The sequence below is a fragment of the Hypomesus nipponensis genome, chromosome 6 (assembly GCF_054491055.1).
Source record: "Hypomesus nipponensis isolate SF chromosome 6, ASM5449105v1, whole genome shotgun sequence".
In the NCBI taxonomy this organism is placed as follows: Eukaryota; Metazoa; Chordata; class Actinopteri; order Osmeriformes; family Osmeridae; genus Hypomesus; species Hypomesus nipponensis.
Window position 1 is genome coordinate 5,310,001 of NC_140366.1, and position 23,953 is coordinate 5,333,953.

Below are 23,953 nucleotides of genomic sequence, written 5' to 3' on the forward strand. Positions count from 1 at the left end.
CTCAGGGTCGCCTCTGGGTTGTGTGTGTGTGTGTGTCTGTGTTCCAAGATACCCCATAAGTAGGTCAAAGGAGGTTAGGTATTCTGGGATGTGTAAATAGGATTCCCCAGGAACAATGGGATCATCGCAGGCTAAATTTAACCATGAGGACTTGACCTGCACTGGCTTGCATGGGACGGGGGTAGGCATTTAAAAAGCTAACTGGGTTAGTTGTCCAGCTAAGATAATCAGGTTAGTGCTGGTGTCCTTCCTAAACCCTGGCGTGTCTTTCCTGTGATGTCTAAGATGTCCTATTGCTGTGTCACAGCTCGAGGCGAGGTGGAGGCATCAATAAAAACCTATGGAGAACTGTGTGTGTGTGTAGGGGCAGGGGGAGTGATTATCACAGTGTTGTTCTGCCCATCAAGGTATCTTACAGGAGGACCACCCCCTAGTCCGGTCCACCAATGCTAGGTTTACATCATTGTGTATTTTTAGGATCTGCCTGTAGAATGTGGGTTAGGGTTAGGGTTAGGGTTAGGGTTAGGGTTAGGGTTAGGGTTAGGGTTAGGGTTAGGGTTAGGGTTAATGTGGGCATGCTCTAAATGTCCGCGCTACATACTGATAGGTTACCGTGTTGGAGTTGTAAAACATCTGCTCTGATTGGTCAAACGCATCCCTACGGACGTAAAAGTTGGGATGAAGTTGAGGTAAAAACCCACGGGCGGCCCGTTTGGATATGCATCCAGTCAAACGTAGTTTGACAACATTTGGACTAGGCTTAAGGCTTCTACATTTAGTCATTTTACATTGAGTCATTTAGCAGACGCTCTTATCCAGAGCGACTTACAGTAATTACGGGGACATTCCCCGAGGCAAGTAGGGTGAGGTGCCTTGCCCAAGGACACAACGTCATATGGCACGCCCAGCAATCGAACCAGCAACCTTCTGATTACTGGCCCGATTCCCTAACCGCTCAGCCACCTGACTCCGCTAACACACACAAACACACACACACACACTCACCACACGCAACTGCTCTGCCTCTTCGCCTTCTCCAACCCTCTCTTTGCAGTCTCGCCGTGCTCAAAGACAGCGCAAACGGGCCGAGGTTAAGAAGACAAACGAGAGAACAGGAAAGACAAACAGACACAGAGAGAGGGAGAAAGGGCCTGTCTACCTCCTGCCTGCCTGCACGCGCGTGCGTGTGTGTGTGTGTGTACAGTGCGTGCGTGTGCGCGCCCAGCCTGCTGAGGAGCGGGCTGTAGGAAGATCCTGTGCGTGGTGTGTTGTGTAAGCCCTCGAGGGGCCCCATTGCTATTTCAGTCCTGGATATGCGTCACGCCTGGGTATGACCGACCCTGCTTCACTAGGGCTCCGAGCTAGCATAGCACACACTTGCTACAACAGCGTCTGGCTCGCAGGCTGGCTGACTGACTGACTGTGTGGCTGCCTGTCTGGCTCTCGGGCTGTTTAGCGGGGCTTCCTGGCGGGCTGGCTGGCTGGCTGGCTGGATAGGTGGTTGATGAGCTCGCCCAAGCCTGGTCAGAGGAGATCTAAGGACAGAGGGGAACGGAGGAATGGAGGGAAGGATGGCTGTGACAGCGCAGGAATGCTTCTGATGAACGGGGGAGAGAGGGACAGGGGTGCTGATACAGACAGGTCGGTCTCCTTTTCTGCCTCTGTCCCGTTTGTCTCTCTCTCTCTCTCTCTCTCTCTCTCTCTCTCTCTCTCTCTCTCTCTCTCTCTCTCTGTCTCTCTGTCTCTCTCTCTCTCTCTCTGTCTCTCTCTCTCTCTCTCTCTCTCTCTCTCTCTCTCTCTCTCGCTCTCGCTCTCGCTCTCTCTCTTTCGAGCTCTCACACTGTATATGAAATCGTGGTCGGGAGTCCGGGTGCTTGTGTTGAGAAGGGATAGTTCTGTTGTCCTGTCGCTGTTTGAGTGTGGGTGAGGGGAAGGCCAGTGGTTGCTCGAGCGCAGCTGGCTGTGCCCAGCACACACACGGGCGCAGCGGAGGGAGCGCGTCGAGGTGTTTCCTGTGTGTTCTCCTAACAGGCAGCAGCGCTGAATGACAATGCGTGCGCGCGCGCGCGTGTGCAGTCCATCCCTGCCCCTGTGGGTGTTTTCTCTCTGTGTGTGTGTGTGTTTGTGTGTGTTTGTGTGTCTCAGCTCTCCCGTATCAGGAAGTCTGTGCGTGTGTGTGCCTAGCAAGGCAGGCATGTCATATGAGTGTCGTTGATAAGACAAAAAAGCTGTGATATAACCTGACCTCTGGACCTCTCCCTCTCTTTCTCCCTCTCCTCCGCTCTCTCTCTGCTCCTTTGCTTCCGTTCCCCTCTGTTTCCCTCGATTACTGGTGTTCCTCTCTTTCTTGTCCCGCTGTGTGGACGCACATGCTATTGTGTACTTACTGTAAGTCGCTCTGGATAAGAGTGTCTGCTGAATGACTAAATGTAAATGTAAATGTGTTTTGTCTCTGACTGAGGGCACACACACAGACACACTTAAACATAATGGGACCAGCTAACAATCTCACACAGGGGTGTCAGTTCCCTCTATTAACAAAAGGACACCCTCCTGGTGTTGTTCACACACAAACACTCAAACACACTTTAAATCAAACTTCCGTCTTCCCCGGAGAAAAATGTTGACTAACAAGAGTCGAGACATTAACAATACAAAAGCACCGTCTTCTGCTTAGTCTGTCTGTCTCGATCTGTAACCTGCCTGCCTCCATGGCTCTATCTCCAACCTCTCTCTCTCTTTTTCTCTCTCTCTCTCTCTCTCTCTCTCTCTCTCTCTCTCTCTCTCTCTCTCTCTCTCTCTCTCTCTCTCTCTCTCTCTCTCTCTCTCTCTCTCAGCCTGTCTGACTCTCTCTCCACCCTGTCTCTCTCTTCCTTTAACCTGCCTGTACAGTAGGTCGTTCCTCTACGCCCGTCTTTCTGTCTTGCCTGTCTGTATGACTCTTTCTACCCGTTTCTCTGTTTCTCTTGAACATGCCTGTCTGTATCGCAGGTCTCTCTGCCTGTCTCTCTCTCTCTCTCTCTCTCTCTCTCTCTCTCTGATCTGTGAGGAGGAGCACGTTTATGTGACAGCTGCGGAATGAAGAGTGCGCTAAAAACAATGCAATAACGCTAATTCCCAAACTGGGTTGCCGGGTGTGTTGCTGTGACTCCCCCTGCTCAGCACTCGCAGATGGTCAGGGCACCCTGGCTGTAGCAGAGGTGGTTTGAAACAATTGTGTTGACGATGAAGACGTGCGTGTGTATCGCCTCTGGCACGCGGACGGTTGTGTAATGGTCTACAGGTTTGGCTGCAGCATTCCTCGACACTTGTTGTCTGTTTGTTATTATTTGATTACCTTCCACCTTGTACATGGGATAGTAAGTGTATGTGTGTATATGTGTGTGTGTGTGTGTGTGTGTGTGTATAAAGGGATAATAGGTCTTGTAGTAAGAGGGGCGTCCCCCTACTTAGTTTTTCCACATTACTGGTGTTTGCTGTTTGCCTCGGGCTGCTGTTGCTCTCCACTGTATGTGTGTGTCTGTGTGTGTGTGTTTGTGTGTGTGCGTGCGTGTGTGTGTGTGTGTGTGTAAACCTGAGCTGTGTGACCTTGCCCAGAGTCCTCCATGTGTCTGAATAAGAGGAGGAAGAATATCAACACCTCAGCACTTTTATCGTCCGTCCTCCCCGCTCTCCTTCCCTCTCCTCCTCTCCTCCTGCCTCCACCGTATTCCCCTCCCTCCTTCCTCTCCTCTCTCTTCCTCCCTCGGCCTTCTCCCCTTTCCTCGATCGGCCCGTCTCCGTCGGCCACCCTCTGTCTCCTCAGTCCCTCTCTCGCCCTTTGCCGTCCGTTCTGTCTCTTTGTCTCCTTCCCCCCCCCCCCCTCTCTCTCTCTCTCTCTCTCTCTCTCTCTCTCTCTCTCTCTCTCCCTGTCTCTCTCTCTCCCTCTCCCTCTCTCTCTCTCTCTCTCTCTCTCTCTCTCTGTCTCTCTCCCTCTCCCTCTCCCTCTCTCTCTCTCTCTCTCTCTCTCTCTCTCCCTGTCTCTCTCTCTCCCTCTCCCTCTCCCTCTCTCTCTCTCTCTCTCTCTCTGTCTCTCTCTCTCTCTCCCTCTCCCTCTCCCTCTCTCTCTCTCTCTCTCTCTCTCTCTCTCCCTCCCTCCCCCCCCCTCTCTCTCTCTCTCATACCCCCTCCCCCCCCTCCAGGTCACAGTGACGGTGCAGTTAGTCACGGTGCCGATATTGAGCCGGTATCGAGCGTTTTACTGTGTCGAGATAGCCTGCCCGGATACCGTGCAGTATGTGATACACCAGACGATTGTCGGTGCGTGTACCTGCAATGCTGTCTCTGTCACGTGAGCATCTAGTCATTGTTGTGTTGTGTCACAAGTGACATTTTTGGCACTTGTGTTAGCTAGATGTGTTACGTGTTCAAAAGCTCGTTATCTAAAGGTATCAGGTTCAAAACGGCCAAGTGCTCATTCAGTTTTATTGTGCTCTTTTATGTTTCTTAACCATTGGAGGCGAATGCCTTTACCCAACTTTGGACCATTTTGGAAAATACCTTTGACTTGGCCCAACAAATGTTGTTACCAGATGTTTGGTAACGAAATTCGATGGGCCAACAAAAGGGTTCTAAAAAGTGTGAAACCAAATACGACTTCATCCAAAGACGTTGAATTGGAATGACCGTGTGGAACTGAAAGTGTTCTATCACAACAAGACGCTTGCTTGGGTGGGCGTCAAAAGAGCTTGTTTATCAATGCTAACATGCAGAACATGATGGTGTGTTGTTGGTCGTTCCAGTGCTGTTGACTCTCTTGACCTATATCTCTCCTTCTCTCTCTCTCTTCCTCCCTCTCTCTTTATCCTCCCTCCGTATCTCTCTCTCTTCCTCGCTCTCTCCCTCTCTCTCTGTGTAGGAGGTAACGTGAACACACAGCTCCTATTACTCATAGCAACTCCACTTCCTCCAAGCCATTCAATATACACCTCTGAATGGATACCCCCGCAAACACACACACACACACACACACACACTGTACTAAAATGCTACACACACCCATTCGCCCACTCCTATACAAACGTATTGTACAGGAACGGAAGCAATCTCGCTGAAATGTCACCAAAAAGACTCCAATTGAAAGATAAACGATGTTGAAGTCTGGATAGACATCCCACTCGTTCTGCTGTCGCTTGAAGGCCTCTCTCGCGCTTTCGACTTTGACACTTTCTCCAAGTATCTCAGCCTAGGTCAGCCTGAGACCTAGACCTTACTCCCTCTCCTTATCCTCCTTCCTCCCCCCTCTCTCCTCTACCCCCCCCCCCCCCACCCTCCTCGCTGTCCCTGTCCTCCATCCCTCCTTCTTCACACTCTCTTCCATCCCCTCCATTCCCTTTCTGTCGGGCAGCTCAGGGCCTGGCAGGCTGGCGTGCGGGGTGGCAGGAGACGTTGTGTGTGTCTCTGCTGGCCAGCCTGGCCGTGCCCCGAGCCCTGGCAGAAGGTGTGAGGAGCTTCGACCACACGTGGAGGGAGGGAGGGGTTAGGGAAGGTGAGGAGGGAAGAGAGAGGATTGGGAGGACAGAGGGGGGGGGAAGGGTGAAAGAGAGGGAGGATAGGAGGGAGTGAGGCATAAATGATAGGCTTCACAGGGAGGTGAGAGGGCTGTTCTGAGTGTGTGCGTGTGTCTGTGTGTGTGTGTGTGTGTGTGTGTGACAGGTAGAGATCGAGAGAAACGTTCACAGGGCAGACTTGTGTGTCACACTGGACCTCCAACCTGCCTCCACCTGTCACCTGCCCCAGGTCACCTCACACACACACATACACACACACGCACGCACGCTCACAGATCCTACAGTATGTCTGCCTGTAAGTATGGCAGTGTATCTACACAGACCAACATTGTGTTCTTTCTGACTGTTAGTCTGCTGTTCTCCCTGGTTGTTGAGCTTGAGCAATCTAGTTGTGCGTGCATGTGTTTGTGCATGTGTGTGTGTTGGCATGTGTATGTATGTGTGTGCATGTGTGTGTGTGTGTTGTCTTATGAGTTAGTTTATGATCATCTGACAGAGCTGGAAGGAGGAGAGTAGCAGAGAAGGCCGAGAGAGAAACTGCCTTTGTCTGCTGGAGGACGGGAGAGGGAGAGGGAGAGGGAGAGGGAGAGGGAGAGAGAGAAGGAGATGGAGAGGGAGAGGGAGAGAGAGAGAGAGAGAGAGAGAGAGAGAGAGAGAGAGGGAGAGGGAGAGGGAGAGGGAGAGGGAGAGGGAGAGAGAGAGAGAGAGAGAGAGAGGTAGAGGGAGAGGGAGAATGAGAGGGAGAGAGAGGGAGAGAGAGGGAGAGGGAGAGGGAGAGGGAGAGGGAGAGGGAGGGAGAGAGAGGGAGAGGGAGAGGGAGAGGGAGAGGGAGAGGGAGAGGGAGAGGGAGAGGGAGAGAGAGAGGTAGAGGGAGAGGGAGAGGGAGAGGGAGAGGGAGAGGGAGAGGGAGAGGGAGAGGGAGAGGGAGAGAGGTAGAGGGAGAAGGAGAGAGAGGGAGAGAGAGGGAGAGAGAGGGAGAGGGAGAGGGAGAGGGAGAGGGAGAGAGGGAGAGGGAGAGGGAGAGGGAGAGGGAGAGGGAGAGAGAGAGAGGGAGAGGGAGAGGGAGAGGGAGAGGGAGAGGGAGAGGGAGAGGGAGAGGGAGAGAGAGGGAGAGGGAGAGGGAGAGGGAGAGGGAGAGGGAGGGAGAGGGAGAGGGAGAAGGAGAGAGAGGGAGAGAGAGGGAGAGAGAGGGAGAGGGAGAGAGAGAGAGGGAGAGGGAGAGGGAGAGGGAGAGGGAGAGGGAGAGGGAGAGGGAGAGAGAGGGAGAGAGAGGGAGAGAGAGGGAGAGGGAGAGGGAGAGGGAGAGGGAGAGGGAGAGGGAGAGAGAGAGAGAGAGAGAGAGAGAGATAGAGAGAGAGAGATAGAGAGAGAGAGAGAGAGAGAGAGAGAGAGAGAGAGAGCGAGAGAGAAGGAGAGAGAAGGAGCGGTAGCGGGAGAGGGAGGGGAAGAGGGAAATAAAGCAAAACAAAGATAACTGCTGACGCAAAGGCACACCACCTCATCACACTATCAGAATGTTACACCTGCCACAGTGACAGTCCTACCTGTCTGAGGTTCACCCTGGCTGCCTGCCTGCCATCCGTCTGTCTGTCTGTCTGTCTGTCTGTCTGTCTGTCTGCCCACTAGTCTGCATATCTGTCCAAGTCTGTCTCCCTTCAGACTCAACAAAACACTTTCTAATTCAACATCACAGTGTCGTCCATGTGGACACTTTGGTCCCCTAGCAGATGTGTGTGTGTGTGTGTGTGTCTGGGGATAGTCAGGAATGTGAAAGCTTGTAACGCACCGCGGATTTTCCATTCCTGCTGCGTACACGTCCCATTATCAATTTTATACGAAACGAGGAAATTCCTTCCTGTCTATGGCAGCAGTGTGGCCTGGCTGTGTTTGTATGTGTGTGTGCGTGTGTGTGTGTGTGGTTGTCTTATAGTGTTTACGTGGCCAACGGCGGCCCCTTCATGTCCAGTTTAATAGCGGTAAAAAAAACAAACACTGGTTCTCTATTGCTGGTCTGTCTACTGGTCTCTCTCTCTCTCTCTCTCTCTCTCTCTCTCTCTCTCTCTCTCTCTCTCTCTCTCTCTCTCTCTCTCTCTCTCTCTCTCTCTCTCTCTCTCTCTCTCTCTCTCTCTGGTCTTTCGGACAGCCCTCTTGTTTTGGTCTCTTTTTCTCTGACTGTTTACCCAGACTGACTGTTTTACTCTGTTAAATGTGGTATTTTACTCATGTGGCCTTTTCTCTACTGGACTACTCCTTTATTCGATTCAATTTGATTCTGTTCTATTGTGAGCTCAGACATCAGTGTGTTATCTCCAGTGTGCTGTAACACACACACACACACACACACACATATACCTGGCCACTCATTCACACACACATATTTGTTTAGTCCTTTTGACACACATTGACACACTAAGTTACCCTACAGTAACCTCTGTCTGTCAGATAGAAATACATTTGAACACTGGAACTCACATGGCTAATATGAAATGACAGGGTTACTATAGGAACAGAGGGTTACTATAGGAACGGAGGCATAGTCAAGCTGTTGGTCTTGTTGGAGTTCTACATTTCACCCTTCATCGGGAGCACGCACACGAGTAAACTGGACCTCTTGAGGCATGTGTCCTTATGCTGTGCATGCATGTGTGTATGCGTGTGTGTATGCATGTGTGTATGCATGTGTGTATGCATGTGTGTATGCGTGTGTGTATGCGTGTGTGTTTGCGTGTGTGTATGCGTGTGTGTTTGCGTGTGTGTATGCGTGTGTGTATGCGTGTGTGTATGCGTGTGTCCATGCGTGTGTGTATGCGTGTGTGTATGCGTGTGTGTATGCGTGTGTGCATGCGTGTGTGCATGCGTGTGTGTATGCGTGTGTGTATGCGTGTGTGTATGCGTGTGTGTGCAGCAGCGTGTCCTTGTCCCCTCTAGACATGGAAAATCCGTCACCTCCAGATGTTCCTAATGAGGCTTTTATTGATGCAGGCGACAAGGCCCAGACACACACACACACACATAAACACAACCGCACACACAGGTCGAACTCGATATCTGTGATGTTGCGGAACGCCTGGGACAGAGGGATGGAAACTCCAGATCCGCTTCCCCCTCCCCCTCCCCTCGCACCCCCCCCCCCCCCTCACCCCTCCCCCCCCCCACTCCCACCCCCCTTACTCCCTTCACCCCCGAGTGCCAAGAGTGGATTCTTCCACCCGCAGAGGGAGGAAGGAAGGAGGCCGGTTAAGAGAGCGAGTGCCTTCTGGACACCAAGCTTGGTGACTGCTTCAGAGGAGGAGTTGGGAGGGAGGACAGAGCGGTCACTAAACTTTGTGTGTGTGTGTGTGTGTTGGGCATGAGGCCGTTTTCCGTGTGTATGTATAGTCATGTTCGCTGTCTGGTTGTTTTTGTGTGTGCGTGTCGCGATGTGTTCCATGTCTGTCCGTGTATGTGTGTATGTGTGTTCCATGGGAGGTGTTTAGTCATGGCGAGAGAGAAGGTTCCAGATCCTCTGTTGTTAAGGGAACAGGATGGAATCTGAGGAGCTTTCTTCCACTGGAAGTTTCCTATGCTGCCAGCCGGTGTATACACACACACACACACACACACAGGGTAGACTGTGTGTGTTTTGGTAAACCTGAATGAAACAGGCTTCCACTGCAAGACAGGAAATGGTTTTGTAGTTTCCCTCAGTCTTTGTTGTAACGGCGATAGTGGGAGACCCTGGGAAGTCTGCCTCTGTCCTTCGGGTGACCACTTCCTGTGTGCTTCCTGTTGACTTCCTGCCGTGTCAGAGCTCCTGCTGCTGTCTGGCTCTCTAAGAGGAAGGCCTTGTTGCCTTGGTGCTGTTTTGTACACAGAGACGCACGCAAACACACACACATAAACAGTGGCAGACATGGAACAATGCAACACAGTGACTCTTCAGAGCTGATAGGAACTAGGTGTGTACATGAGTGAGTAGAAGAGTGATAAAGAGATAGAGAAAGACAGGTGTGGCAGAGAGAGAGAGAGAGAGAGAGAGAGAGAGAGAGAGAGAGAGAGAGAGAGAGAGAGAGAGAGAGAGAGAGAGAGAGAGAGAGAGAGAGAGAGAGAGAGAGAGAGAGAGGGAGAGAGAGAGAGAGAGAGAGAGAGAGAGAGAGAGAGAGAGAGAGAGAGAGAGAGAGAGAGAGAGAGAGAGAGAGAGAGAGAGAGAGAGAGAGAGAGAGAATATATTACAGAGGAAGGTCTAGAGAAATACAAAGAAAGGGAGACAGAGAGAAAGAAGGAGTCACACAGAAAAGGTGAGAGAGAGGTAGAAGGCCAGAGCTAGAAGAGAGAGAGAGCGAAAGACAGGGTAAAGGAATGCGGATGTAAGCCCAAATCAGATTCCTAACAGCTTTTCCATTCCCCCAGGACTCATTATCACTGTACAGAGGTGGCAGTATGTTGGTAGTTTATCCTGAACATCTATATCATTCATAGCATGCACACGCACACCCGCTGTCTCACCCGCTCTCACACACACACCCTCTCTCTCACACACACACCCTCTCTCACACACACACCCTCTCTCACACACACACCTGCTCTCACACACACACACGCCCTGCCAGCACCAAGGCCACAGCAGAGATTTGTGTGTAAAACCAGTGTGTCCTTGATCATAGCTCTCTCAGACATACACACACACACACACGCACCAACAGGGCACATAATAGGCATTTTCCTTCTCTCTCAACTTCTAAATCAATTCAATTGCATTTTATACAGTGACCTTCATTGCATTGAAGGTTCAGGTTGTCATTTGTTGGTCAGTCAGCAAGTTAGTCAGTCGGCGCTGAGAATAAGCCAAAAGCAATGTGGTCCAGTGCACTCATGTCGACTGTCTCAGTGGCCCAACACACCTGTACCGTGTGTCAGAGCCCACAGATGTGCTGATCTAAGATGGGGAGGGATTGGGTCACCCTCCCTGTTTAGCAGTGCGACCGCTTCCTTTACAGTAAAGATGACACCATTCACAACTCGTTGGTCATTGCCCAATCGGGTTTCACTTCCCTGTATTGCTTCTCCCACTGTCTGAAATGAGTCGATCAACTGGCGGCGTGTGTCTGACAGGTGCTGTGTGAGGTTTCAGGGGGAGGAACAGGGTAGGGTCGACCGAGGGATAAACAAAACCATTCATTTGGTAGGCATGACTGTGTGGTTATGTGTGTGTGTGTGTGTCTGTTTGTGTGTGTGTGTGTGTGTGTGCGTCTGTCTGTGTGTGTGTGTTTGTGTGTCTCTGTGTGTGTGTTTGTGGACTAAGGAAATAGGATAGATCCTCTCTCCTATCAGCTGATCATGTCGATTCCCATCTTTCCATCTCCCTCTATCTCCTTCCTCATAACTCTGTCTCGCCCTCTTTTATCGTCTTCGTCTCTCCTTTCCCCTTCTCTCCTCTCCTTTCTCCTCTCCTCTCAGCCCCTCTCCTTTCCTCTCCCCTCCTCCTCGCTCCGCTCCTCTCCTCTCACCTCCCTCTCCTCTTCTCTCACTGGAGTGACATTGTCCTGCTGTATAATTCAGACCTGCCAGCCAGGTTGCCAGAGAAGTGGGACACCCTCTTGCTCTGCTTAGCTTAGCTGCAATATTCATGCTCACTGTTATACCAGCAGAACGCAGTGAGCGCCTGTGTGTATGTGTACGTTCGCGAGTGTGTTCGTCATAAGTAGCCTCGTTATCCCCAACAGAGAACTACAGCGCCGGACGGACAGATGAGGAGACGGAGAGACGGGGTTGTTTTCTCGTCTTGGTTCATGGATATGTGGACTGATTTGTTGAACTTGCTGTCCTTTCACAACACTCCTGTCCCAGCTTAGTCAGAGTTAGGACGAGTCATATGCACCAGCACAAGTCTCACACACGCGCACACACACACACACACACACACATTTTTGAGACACCTTGCTCCTAACAAGGACTGATAAGATGTTCTCGTCCCTGGGTTAACAGCCCTACATGTCTAACACTGCATAGTCTAATCTTCTGAACAGGAGAGACAAAGAGAAAGGGAGAGGGTGGAGGAGGAAGAGGAAGACAAAGACAGCCATGAAAAGTCCGAAAGAGAGAGAGAAATGGCGCAGGGAGAAAGCGACAGGGACTGGGAGACTGTTTGTGTCGATGAATGCATAAAAGTCCTGGGTGGAAATTCTGGGAGTTCTCAGAACGGAAATGTGTTTGATGTGACTGACGTCTTACTGGCTGGGCTGCTAATCTCACCCTGATTCTGAGAAGTCAGTGAATCACAGGATTCACATTTCACTTTTTACTTTGAGCTGTCACGCGAATGGACCCTGCAGTCTTCGACACTCCTCTACACTCTGCGAGTCTGCTCGAGGGAAAATACTATTGTTTTAAATGAGTCTTGAGCCAACGTGTAAATGTCTTTACTTCACCTGACACGAAGGCTTTGGTGTGCACTGGCGGGGTGTTGTCAGAATTCTCAGACGTGAGATTCACACAGGTTCACTCACATTCAGGCATGCCACACACACACACACACACACACACACACTAGCACACCCACTCACGCACAAAACCCTGATTTGTTTTTTTTCATTTCTACACCGCTTTCATTTCTTAAAGGTGTGAACCAGTGTGTTTTTCTGTGATATTGCAGCATATTGTGTGTGCATGTGAGTGTGTGTGTGTGTGTGTGTGTGTGTGCGTATCTTTGTACAGCTACGACCCAGATAGTTACTACTGGAAAAAGTTCACTGTACTCTTCTTGTCTTTCATAAATCAGGACTACTGTAGTCAGTCCAGAGGCAAAGCAAAAATACTGTAGTCAGTTTAGACTCACACCAAGACTACTATAGTAAGTCTAGAGTCACAGCAAGACTACTAGTCAGTCTAGAGTCACAGCAAGACTAGTAGTCAGTCTAGAGTCACAGCAAGACCAAAACGAACTGGTCTGAGCATAGCCTAATGGTAGACGCAGAAACAGCTGTACCAATCAGGAATTACTCTGCATTTCAGGGAGTTTCATCAGCATATGTATATCTGTGTGTGTGTGTGTGTGTGTGTGTAAGTTGGTTGGGGTTGCGGAGTGTGTTTGTGTCTGAGTGTGTGTGTGTGTACCTCTGAGTATGTTAGGGAGCATGTATTTTCAGGAGGAAATGACACAGGAAGTGACTTCCCCTGGCAGCAGGAAGTGTCTATGCCTTCAGCCCTGTGCCCAGAGCCTGTTGTTCACAGACACCCTGTGTTGGGGCTGGTCCATGCCCTCGTGTGTGTGTGTGTGTGTGTGTGTCATGAATAACGGGGTGATTGCTCTCTGCTTCACCTACAGCTCAAGCAAGTCTGCTTCTCTCTAAGAAGACCTCTCTCGGTCTAACATGGAGGCAATTGCACTTTCTCAAAGGCCTTTAAGAAACCCCCTGACACACACACACACACACACACTCTCTTTGTCTTGCACACACTCTGTCATAAAACTCTCAGCTCTGTTCCATCCAGCCAAACCAAAGTCTCTACTGTCTCCTAAAACCCACAGATAGAGAGCGGGAGAGAGAGAGAGAAAGAGAGAGAGGGAGAGAGAGAGAGAGAGAGAAAGAGAGAGAGAGGGAAAGAGAGAGGGAGGGGGGGTAGAGAGATGTGGGGGCAGAAGGTGTAGAGTTGTGGAGGCTTGGCAGATGGGCCGTGATTGGTGCAACAGGCTGACTCACAGTTTGTCTGGTCCAATCATGCAGCCTCGCAGAACTGGAGTGGGTGGAACTGTCAGGGAAGTCTCAAAGCCAACACACACACACACGCGTACACACACAGATGAACTTTACGACCCTCAAGGAAGAGGGGTCTTGAGGATGAAGTAGGAAGTGGAGGTGGGAGATGAAGAGGTGTTTGTGATGGAGAATTTGGGGGGGGGAATTTTAGGGAGAACAGTTGGTGTCATTGGGTCCTCTGCAACCTCCACCCACTAAACTGCTGCCACTGCTGTATGTGTGTACTCGTGTGTGTGAGCGTCTGTGTGTATCTGTCAGTGTGCGAGCGTGCGTGTGTGTCCGTGTGTGTCTGTATGTGTCTGTGTTTGTCAGCGGGTGTCAGTGTGTGTGTGTGTGTGTCTCTGTCACTGAGTGAGAGGATGACACTTTTTACCGGGGTGGTGAGGCTGTCCTGTGTACGTCTCTCCAGCACGCCCGGCGGTCTTTCTGGGTGATTAAGGCGTATTGACAGCCATGTGGTACCCAGCTGGGGCCAGCCTGATCCTGGCACACACACACACACACACACACACACACACGAGTTGGGCTCGATGTGTCACTGGCATAACAAAACAACATCCAGCACGACGGGAGAATCCCAGAAAGGACGAGGTGTCTTTCGACGAGCAGGTTAACAATACCAGTCATAACGTTGGACACACAAACACTCGAAGATGCTGCGACACCTCCAGGGAGGCAGAGCTGCCGTCCCATCCCTCCCAGCACCAGGGACAGCCGGCCCGTTCACGGCCCGGTCGCGGGCGACCGCGCGAAACCGGTTCCTCCCTCCTGAGCGGCTGAGGAGCTGTGGCTCATCTGCTCATCAACGCTCCGCTCGGCTCCGCAGAAGCTGGGCTGACAGTGCTCGGAGGAAGGGAGGGCCTCGGACCAGAGGGAGACGACGCGAAAGAGGGAAAGAAAGGGAGAGAGGGAAGGAGAGAGGGAGGGAGGGACACGGTGAGAGAGAAGGAGAGAGGGAGGGACACGGTGAGAGAGAGGGAGGGAGAGAGGGAGGGACACAGTGAGAGAGAGGGAAGGTGAGAGAAAGAGAGAGGGTGAGAGAGGGCGAGGGCGAGAGCCAAGCGACGACACGAATACCACTCACTGAGAACATAAACAAATAACTTTTTGTGTACGTCAGACATCAGAGGCCGACCACGGTGGAGCGAGGCTTCCCGGAGGACGACCGTTTCTGGTCGCTTGGACTTTTGCTTCGGTGAAGCGCTCGCACACTCTCATGGTCGCCCTGGTTTGCATCAGACATCTGAATCTCTGTGGTTGCCACAACACACACAAACACACACTGAGACACACGCACGCACGGAGACAGACGCAGACACACACACTTCTCCCACACCACAGAACACTTTCTTTCAAACGATGGCCCCTTGCCTCCATCAGGAAACCCACTTAGGCCCACTTCCCAGTCACATGACACCTGACCCTGATGAGTGTGTGTGTGTGTGTAACAGGACACCTGTCAGGCCCTGACAGTTCAACGTGTGAGCATGATGTCATGACCGCAGCTTCGCTTCTCTGGATTACTCCCTCATGCACTCATCTCTCTTTTCCTTCACGCTGCTCTCTCCATCAGGTGGGCCTGTCACGACAGACAGAGGAGAGGGAGACGAGAGGGGGACTAGGGGGGGAGGGAGGGAGGGAGGGAGGAGGCGAGGAGGGGGAGGGAGGGAGGGAGGGAGGAGGGGTAAGGAGGGAGGGAGGGAGGGAGGGGGGGAGGGAGGAGGGGAGGAGGGGAGGAGGGGTAGGGAGGGAGACGGAGGGGGAGCGAGGGAAGGAAAGAGGGAGGGACATCCAGCTGGACAAAGAGAAGAAAAGAACAACAGTTCTCTGATATGTGTATGTTTGTGTGTATGTGTGTGTGTGTGTGTGTGTGCGTGAACATGTGACTCTTGAACCCAAAGAGCCCTTTCCCCCCTGCTCTCCTCTGGACCAATCACACACTATTCTTCACCTCCACTCTCTGTTTCCTCCCATCAATATTTTAGCCAACCATTAAGAGCTGGGTAATTGCATAGTCTGAGCGTAGTGCCCCTGGCTAGCAGACTAATTAAAGCAGAAACAGAGTTTAGGCATATTGATTAAGAAGAGGAGGATTAATTATGGAGGACGTGACATTAGCCGAGATGATCTTCCGCTCGGCGATGGGGAGGAGGGCAGAAAGTGAGAAAGAAAGAGAGAGAACGCGAAGGAAACAAAGGGACGGGACGGCGAGGAACCGAGAGAGACAGAACGAGAGGAGGGGAGGGCCGACTGAAACAGGACCCCTCTCTCTCTCACACGGGGGTCTTTGTTTCTCTTGCGCCAATGTCCTGAGGACTCCGCTGCCAAACCCCCCCCCCCCTCTCTCTCTGATGCCAGATAAATGTGTCAGTGCCCGTGTGGCCTGTGCCACTCCAGAGCTCTCTGTCTCTCTCTGTCTCTCTCTGTCTCTCTCTGTCTCTCTCTCTCTCTCTCTCTCTCTCTCTCTCTCTGTCTCTCTCTGTCTCTCTCTGTCTCTCTCTCTCTCTTTCTCTCTGTCTCTCTATGTCTCTCTCTCTCTCTCTCTCTGTCTCTCTCTCTCTCTTTCTCTCTGTCTCTCTCTCTCTCTCTCTCTCTTTCTCTCTGTCTCTCTCTCTGTCTCTCTCTCTCTCTTTCTGTCTCTCTCTGTCTCTCTCTCTCTGTCTCTGTCTCTCTCTCTGGGTGATAGAGGGAGGGGGGGAGACAAGGGCAGGGAGAAAGGGGTAAATGGCGGGGGGGATTGTCACCATGGCAGCAGGGCAGGGGACAGCAGAGCACAGGTGTGCTTGACGGACCTCTCTTGTCTGGTCCCCTTGGTTTCTTCCTCACGTGTGTGTGTGTGTGTGTGCGAGTGTGTGTGGGAGTGTGTGTGTGTGTGTGTGTGTGTGAGAGAGAGGGCGGGCGGGGGGGGTGATGAACCTGGAGCCCTGAGGGCTCTTCATCCTCTGATACATTTAGATTCTTAATGCCACTTCCAATGGCCCCGCTAACTCCCTCTGTCACTGGCCTGAATGATTCACCAGGTGAAGAATGATGATGGTAGGAGAAGAGGGGAGGAGGGGAGGGCGGGGGAGGGGGAGTAAATGAGAGGAGAGAGACAAATGAAGTAGGACCTTTTACATCCCTAGGCTTTTCTCCTCGTTTACGCGTATGAAGGAGATCGCATGTGTGTTACTGGGTGCTGTCCGTGCTGTTGGTGTAATGCTTGGTTGTGCGTAAGCCGGGAGAGCCAGTGTGGGGTAAAGAAATAAGCACGTCAATCATAACCCTAACCACGCGGTGGTGACCCCTAACCCTAACCCCATCTGTAAACCTCACCTAAGCACACACATGAAATGCCTAAGCTTAACCAATGCTACAACATGCAAGCTGGGGATCGGATGTGTTCATCAGTGGCAGATACCGTTTTTGTATGTGTTGTGCTTTTTGAAGTGTTGTTTTTTTGAGCTTCATGACCTTTTTCCAGTATCATCCGTGTGTCATTTACTCACTTTGGGTTCACATCCTGAAAGGTGGCTCTCATTGACGAGGAGGCATCGGATGACAATGCTGTTGCAGCTAGCACAGTGGGCCCACTCACTCCCAGAACAGAGGATCCTCTCCCACACAGTGATTCCCCAGAAGAACAACGTTTAGTTGAGGCCCAGTGCTCCGAAGACGCAGCAGGTGCCGAGGTAACGTTAGCTGCTAGCTAACGTTAGCTGCTAGCTAACGTTACCTCAACATTAACTGTGAAACTCCCTGCTACCATCACATCAAACCCCGAACGTGCATGCATTAGCAGGGCACTGTGGTGGCGTATACAGGGGCCGGTTCTGGTGGGCCGGTCTGTATCAAAGTCCAGGGCCTAGTTTTACTCCCAGTCCGTCCCTGCCTGCTGCAAATGGAGCAAATTTAGATCGGTATTGCGCAACAATCGAGAGCTGGGGACCCCCCCGAATATTGACGGATATTTCGCACACTGGTTGTGACGGAGATCAGAGAGCCACATCGCGACCTCATCACACACACATACACGTAGTGCAGTGGAATGAAAGGCCTGTTTCTCACCGAATGTTGTTTTCTAAATGCGCCACTGAACCGTCAATTGAGTAACTACAGCAGCCCTTGAATAGAAAATATCTTTAATAATTCAGTGATTGCAAAAGAGCAATGTTTGGTTAGAGTGGAAATTTGTTGAAGTGTGTATTTGTGCGTGTGTGGGGCCGGGTATTGTTTGAAAACCTATCTCAGTAATCCAATTTAGACAGCAACGATAATCATAATTTGAGGCAGCAATGGTAGGCATGACGACAGAATTAATTAGAGTGCAAGCATATCAATGAAGTCTAAACATGGAGAAGAGGAGAAACTCACGCACACATACAGCGCAGATTGAATGGAACATCTCCTGTAAGATGCGATACATTATGTACTATGTTGAGTAATGTTCCAATGGTTGTCTTGGTTTCGGTTTGGATTTAACTTGGATGTTTCTCAGAGTGGTTCATAACTGCTATACCAGCCACTCCTCCCCTTCGCGTACTGTAACAATTCCGGTAACCATTCACGGTCTCTATGACAACCATGATAGGTGCCACAGTCACGCTGAGACACCTTGGCTCAGACACCTCCACATCCTGTGCCCGTTCACTGGTTGCTTGTCAAACGCGTTTGTCAAACCAAGAATTATGCCATTCAATTCTTTTGTTCGCTACAAACCAGAAAGAAAATAATTGTTTTAGGAAGCATCACCAGTAATGTTGGAGGACATTGGAAGATGCCGGAATGTACGCAAGTGCCAGTGGCAGGTACCTGGTCTGGCTGCTAGCATGTGTGAACTTGAAAATGTATCATTGCTGTGAAAAGAGAGCGTCCGTACAGATGTCGGAAGGTTCAATTCCCACCCTGAGTTCACGCCTAAGAAGCTATGGCTCAAGGGCAATGAGATAGAGGGTGTGTGTCTCGATGCCCCGGCAGAAATAACAGCCTCCCTCTCTGCCAAAGAGAGCAAGTTCTAGAACAGAGACAATCTCTCCGCTCCGTGTGATGTAAGACTTCCCAAATAAGTCATTTGGAATCAATTATTTACTTTGATTATATACGATCTTCTTCAGCATAGCTGTATCTACTGTACCATCTGAAATATTTTACACACATAGACTGCTACAGCCAAGCCAGCTAATTCAAAGACTGAGAGAGCGAGAAAGAGGGATAGGGAGAGAGGAAGAGAATGGTTGTTGTGTCTATTGTTGTTGTCCAGGGCTGGGCTGTACAACAGCGAGGCATCCCTGGTATTGGGAAGTCACAAAGACATTCCTCCCTCCTCCTCTCTTTCTCTCTCTCCATCTCTGTTTCCTGCTGTTAGATTAGTCCGTTGTGTCAGTTTCTGTCATCAACATAGACCGCCTCAGGGAGAAGGAGCGGTGGGGGGGTGGGGGGGGGGGGTGGGGGGTGGAGAGACAGAAAAAGATAGATAGAGAGGGAAGAAGGGAGGGGGGGGGGGATAAGAGACTTTGCTGGTTACTAGTGGGGACAATACATTTAAATCTTCTGTGCTGTGAACAAGTGACCTGTAGCCAGTTGATCCCGGATTGATTCGGGTAAGAGCTGTCTGTGTCATGTTCTGATTGGAGTAGGTCCCCGACACTTCCTGTGTGAATTGGTGACACGCACGTTGGCTCCAGACGTCATTGGCCAAGCCGGTGTGTGGGAGGCCAAGAGAGGCCCTTTCGTACGAGGTGTCAATCCTTGCAGTTCTTAGTGTGCGTAAGTGGAATGAGTGTGAGGGCACGACAGCAGTTGAGGTGTGGCGGGAAAACTCTGCCGTATGACTTTCGCAGGTCAACCTGACCCGGAAATGACCAAATGAAGCAGACATTTGCCGTCACTGTTCCTTGCCAGTGAATCTCTGCAGTGGTACACTGTATATTTGTTGCGGTCCAGTGACTGTGTAACAGTATAGCAGGGTAACCGTGTCGTGACACGGTTACTCTACTCCACGTGACACTGGAGCATGCAGCAGTGTGAACGTTGAGCAGCGTTGTGACGGTGTGTTTCTCCTCTTGTGTCTCTCTACAGAGGTTTGGGTGGCATCTGAGGGCTGGCTGAAGGCTCCTGACCTCCTCCCTGCCCTCCTCACCCCAGGGAACCCCACAGCCAGAGGACTGGGAGATCCCCAAGAAGAAAAATCCTCAGAGGTGAGTTCACACACACACACACGCTTAGAGAAACACACACACATACACCCACAGACCCCAGAACCAGACCTTGCCACCTCCAGGCAGATGTTCCCCCCCCCCCCCCCTCTCCTGTGGTGTTGATCTGGGATCATGTTGACCATATGGTTCCTTCTTGTTTTGCTCGCTCGCTGGATGGAAAGTCCAGCGTTGAAATAGCTGGAAGTTATGATGTACACTGTTCCACAGGCTGCCGCCAGAATAGTACAATAGCCTAGTGATGGATGTGTCTCTGAGTTGTCTGAAATCTTGTCGTCACAAAGGACCCACGTTTGGAAGGAAGGAATATAGTTACTGAGATTTTAAGGATGTGTTCAGGTTGTGTTTAACTCGCGTTTGAGGCTGCTAGTCACTGCTGTCTTGAAAGAAGAACTAGCTGTTTTCATGAGCTTACATGGTAACCCACCAGCTAGCGCCACAGGTGAAAAGAGGAGAGAGAAGGAATGGAGGAGAGAAAGAAGTAAAGAAGAAGGGAATATATAAGGCTGTCAATGGTGTGGTAAGTGGAGTCACCGGTGAGAAAGACAGTTAATCAGACTCTGTACAGCTGTTTCCAGAAATTTCTGCAAAATGTTGTGGAAAATGTAATGAAGGCTAGCTGGGTAATGGTTTCAAGCTTCCACTCGTGGAAAAAATGACAGTCTTTCCATTGACAATTAAGACCAACATGAAGCCCAGCTAGTTATTTTTTCTTCTTTTTTTCCTTTCCTACTTTTCCTTCCTCTCTCCTTCTCCTTCCCTCCCTTCTTTCCGTCCATCAGGGGGATGTGTGGGGTTTTTATGCCGGGCTTAAATGAAAACATTAACTGTGAGCAGCTGTGCCGAGTTCCGCCGCCAGTTAGCGTAGTTAGCGTTAGCATGGTTAGCATAACAATTAGCGTAGTTAGCGTGGTTGGCGTGGAACTTTGTTATCTAACTGGGACCAGCAGGCGTCTCTCCCACAAAGAACCTTGCATGCATGTTTAGCCCCATACCCTGTCTGGTGAAGCATCTTCGATCTAAATGGGACGCCCATTGGGATTCTACCGGCCAGGATCACAGAAACCCTCCCCTCCCTCCCCCAGCCTCCGTGATATCTGTTCAAAAGAGACGTGCTAGAGTATGCCCTTGTCTCAGACTGGGCTCCTGCTGTAGTAGCTGATCTGGGCCGCTGCCTCCCCATGCCCCATCTCACAGGACAACTTCTGACCCACCTGTGTCTCTCACATCCCAATGCTTGACATGAAATGGAGCGCAGGGACCTGACACTGGATCAGCTCTCCTGCTCTTGAGGTGCCATGTGATTTGCAGGCCCAGTTGTCTCTGCTGCACCCCCCGTCCCCGTCCCCGTCCCCCCCGACCTCCATAACACCCCTAGCTGCTCTGAAGCCTCCCCCCTGTGGCCTCCACAGAAGAGAAAAGTGTGTGTGCGTGTGAGACTGGGTCATTCTAGGGAAATTATGTCACCCTCTGGTTCGTATCAGACCTGTCCAAAGTCCACAGCCTGTTCTGGGCTAATTCATCTTCAAGCCCTGTTGCTGGCGAGGCGGATGGATCTGCCTCCCTGGACGGCCCTGCGGCAGCAGTTAACCATAATGTGTATATATGCGTACTGATACAAGATCCCTTTTCTCCTTCCATGCTGTGCAGTTTGCCCGGTTTCATGCGTTGCGTTGTTTCGTGCGTCGGGTACTGCTATGTTGCGTTGTGTGCAGTATGCGTTTTGTTTTATAACCAGTCTTTTCATAACGCCAAGTCAACAGCAGCACAGTAACCCCTGCCTGCCACCCTTCAGACAGTTTCCTCCTTCTTCCTACACAGCATCTGTCACCCACACACGCACACACACACACTCACATACTGCTCACCCCGTCTTTAGAACACTTCTACCGCATCCCACACACACATTTATTTAGGAGAATGAGAGGAAGAGGCGAAGAGACAGCGAGAGAGAGAGAGAGACGGAGAGAGAGAGAGACCAGGAGAGAGAGAGAGAGAGAGAGAGAGAGAGAGACAGAGAGAGAGAGAGAGAGAGAGAGAGAGAGAGAGAGAGAGAGAGAGAGAGAGAGAGAGAGAGAGACAGAGAGAGAGAGAGAGAGAGAGAGAGAGAGAGAGAGAGAGAGAGAGAGAGAACCTCCCTGGTAAATCTATCTTTGGTCGTGGACAAGTTCTCCCTCCTACCTGCAGTCTGTCTGCTACTCCAAACGAGGCCTATAACTACCAGATTTCTGAGGGACGAACTGAATCTTTCGTAACAGACCACTGACAAAATATACGTAGACATTCTAATTGAACCTATATGCACACATAGTTCTGGATGGTTGTGGTGTCTAATGTATGTGTGTGTATTTGAAATGTTTCGAGGGGCTGTGGTGTTTCTCCGTGTTTACGACCATCTGGTCCTTATTACGTTGATGACTCCTCTCTTTCCTCTGCCTCGCCCGCCCTATCTCTCTCTCTCTCTCTCTCTCTCTCTCTCTGTATCCATCTACCCTTTTCCCCCTCTCTCTCTGCCTCGGTCTCTCCATATCTTTTTTTTCAAGGGCGATGGACAGCTATTGATATTGCTTCATGTTGCCGGGTTTCTTAACAATGCTCTGTGTGTTTGTACGGACCGTGGGCGAGAGAGCATTGGAGAGAACCTTCATGATCGAGTGTTCTATGAATATGAACGCCTCGTACCTTTGTACGTTTATTCACCACCGTCCATTCGTCCAAAAGACGCGGGGGCCGGGGGTCTATTTTCAGAGCGCTCTCGTGCAGCTCGGCCAGCCAGCTGCAGCTGTAAAAGTTGCCTCCCCCAGTAATGAGCTGAAGCCTTCTATCCTCCTTGTCTCTCTCTCTCTCTTTCTCTCCCTCACTCTCTTTGCCCAGGTCAGGTCTTTGTTACCATAAACTCTGTAATTACTGAATGGAAACAATTAGGAGTTGGCTGAATAATTAACTGCCTCTCGCCACTGCTGTGAGGGCCCGGAGACGAAGACATACACCGATCCTGTTCAGAAACCATGGCCCACCTGAACGGGCCCAATGCTGAACATTTCTGCTGCACACTGTCACACCGATAGGCCCAAACGAAAGGAAGTGTGTGGGTGCGTGTGTGAAACCGAAGGGCTCCACGATGGCCCTACTGCAGTAGATCAGCGAGGATCTAGGCCAGTTTGAGAGCATCCAGATCCTGATGTCCGCTCTGCCGTATGCAAACCCCGGGCCGACATGCTCCCGTCTCTGTGTTTTCACAAGCGCCCGCTCATGCCCTAAAAGCAGATGGTCATCAGCTTCCATCAACAGCACCGCGTGCACACATTTTTGACTTGCAAAGCAGGGCAGCCAGTGCAGAGGTCTGGGGAGCCTTTTACTGTTCACTGTCACAGCTGTGCAGTGAGCTCGCTCGTGCCGACCTGTCTGATAGAGAGAGAAAGAAAGTGAGGGGGGGGGGATCCCCTTTGGAGAGAAAGACAGAGGAGGGTTGGAGTGAGACTATATCACGGGAAAGAGAGAGATGGACATTCGGAGTATTTCTTAAGTACATAGTTTGGCAACGGATTCAAATCCTCAGTCTGTTTTAGTTTAGTTCACACTTCTCTGGTTGATATATTAACTTATGGGTTTACTGTCTGCTACAGTGTCCTGCGGCGAACCTTCGGACTGATGGCCACACACACAGATACACACACACACACACACGCAGTTCTGCTTCAAATACTTTCAACGCATGTTTCTGTACAAACGCCCAATTCTATATCAAGTGCAGCCTTAGGAGGCTGAGTGTACTACCTATGATTTCACTGAGAGACTCCCTGGAAGGCTAGCTCTTTGTCTGGCTACAATGGGACTGCTTTAGCGCCAAGGGCTGGCTAAAACCCCCCTGGGTTAAGAGCCTCCCACACTGCTACAGATCCTCCGCCAGAGATGGAGGTGGGAAGACGCACTCACACACACACACAGCTCCACCTCAGATATAACTCATCTTAGTACGGTAGCAAAGTTTCAAACCTACACACTACACTTTCTGTGGCTCGAGGGTAGCAGCGGCTGATGGATGGCTATCGATCAATCCGTGCGTGTGTGTATGTGTGTGTGCATTTTTTTGCTTTGGGCTATATATATATACTGCACATGGATATCTCCAGTATGCATAGATTACGGGTGCATCTGCTTGGCAGACCAAGTTTGCGTTAGACAGGTCAGTCTATCAGACTGTGGAGAGCAGCTTACATAAAGTACTTGAATCATCTAGGCAAAGGTTGCTGTTTATATCCGTGAGGATGTGCTCTTACCTACTCTATTGAGAGGTGCCCTCACCACACTTTTCTGTGTGTGTGTGTGTGTGTGTGTGTGTGTGTGTGAGGTGCCCCCACCACCACGCTCTGCTTCGGTGCCTGTCCCACGCACACTTCCTCCAGATGCTCCACTTGAAAAGGATGCCAATGGATATTCTCACCCACACTCACAAAATAGGACATGGTTTTTC

The 23,953-nt window shown here is 50.9% G+C and overlaps 1 protein-coding gene across 3 annotated transcripts in view; it reads left to right on the forward strand.

The window, feature by feature from the left end:
* The window catches only part of hivep2a (HIVEP zinc finger 2a), a 59,205-nt gene that overhangs the window by 21,740 nt on the left and 13,512 nt on the right, over positions 1–23,953 (forward strand). Inside the window, exons 1-2 of one of the 3 annotated variants that reach the window (XM_084699909.1) lie at positions 1,373–1,641; positions 19,343–19,461. The gene's annotated coding sequence lies outside the window, so the exon portion shown is untranslated. Of the gene's footprint in view, positions 1–1,372; positions 1,642–16,377; positions 16,957–19,342; positions 19,462–23,953 lie in introns of those variants that run through there. The other 2 variants (XM_084699908.1, XM_084699907.1) reach the window with 2 other exon arrangements.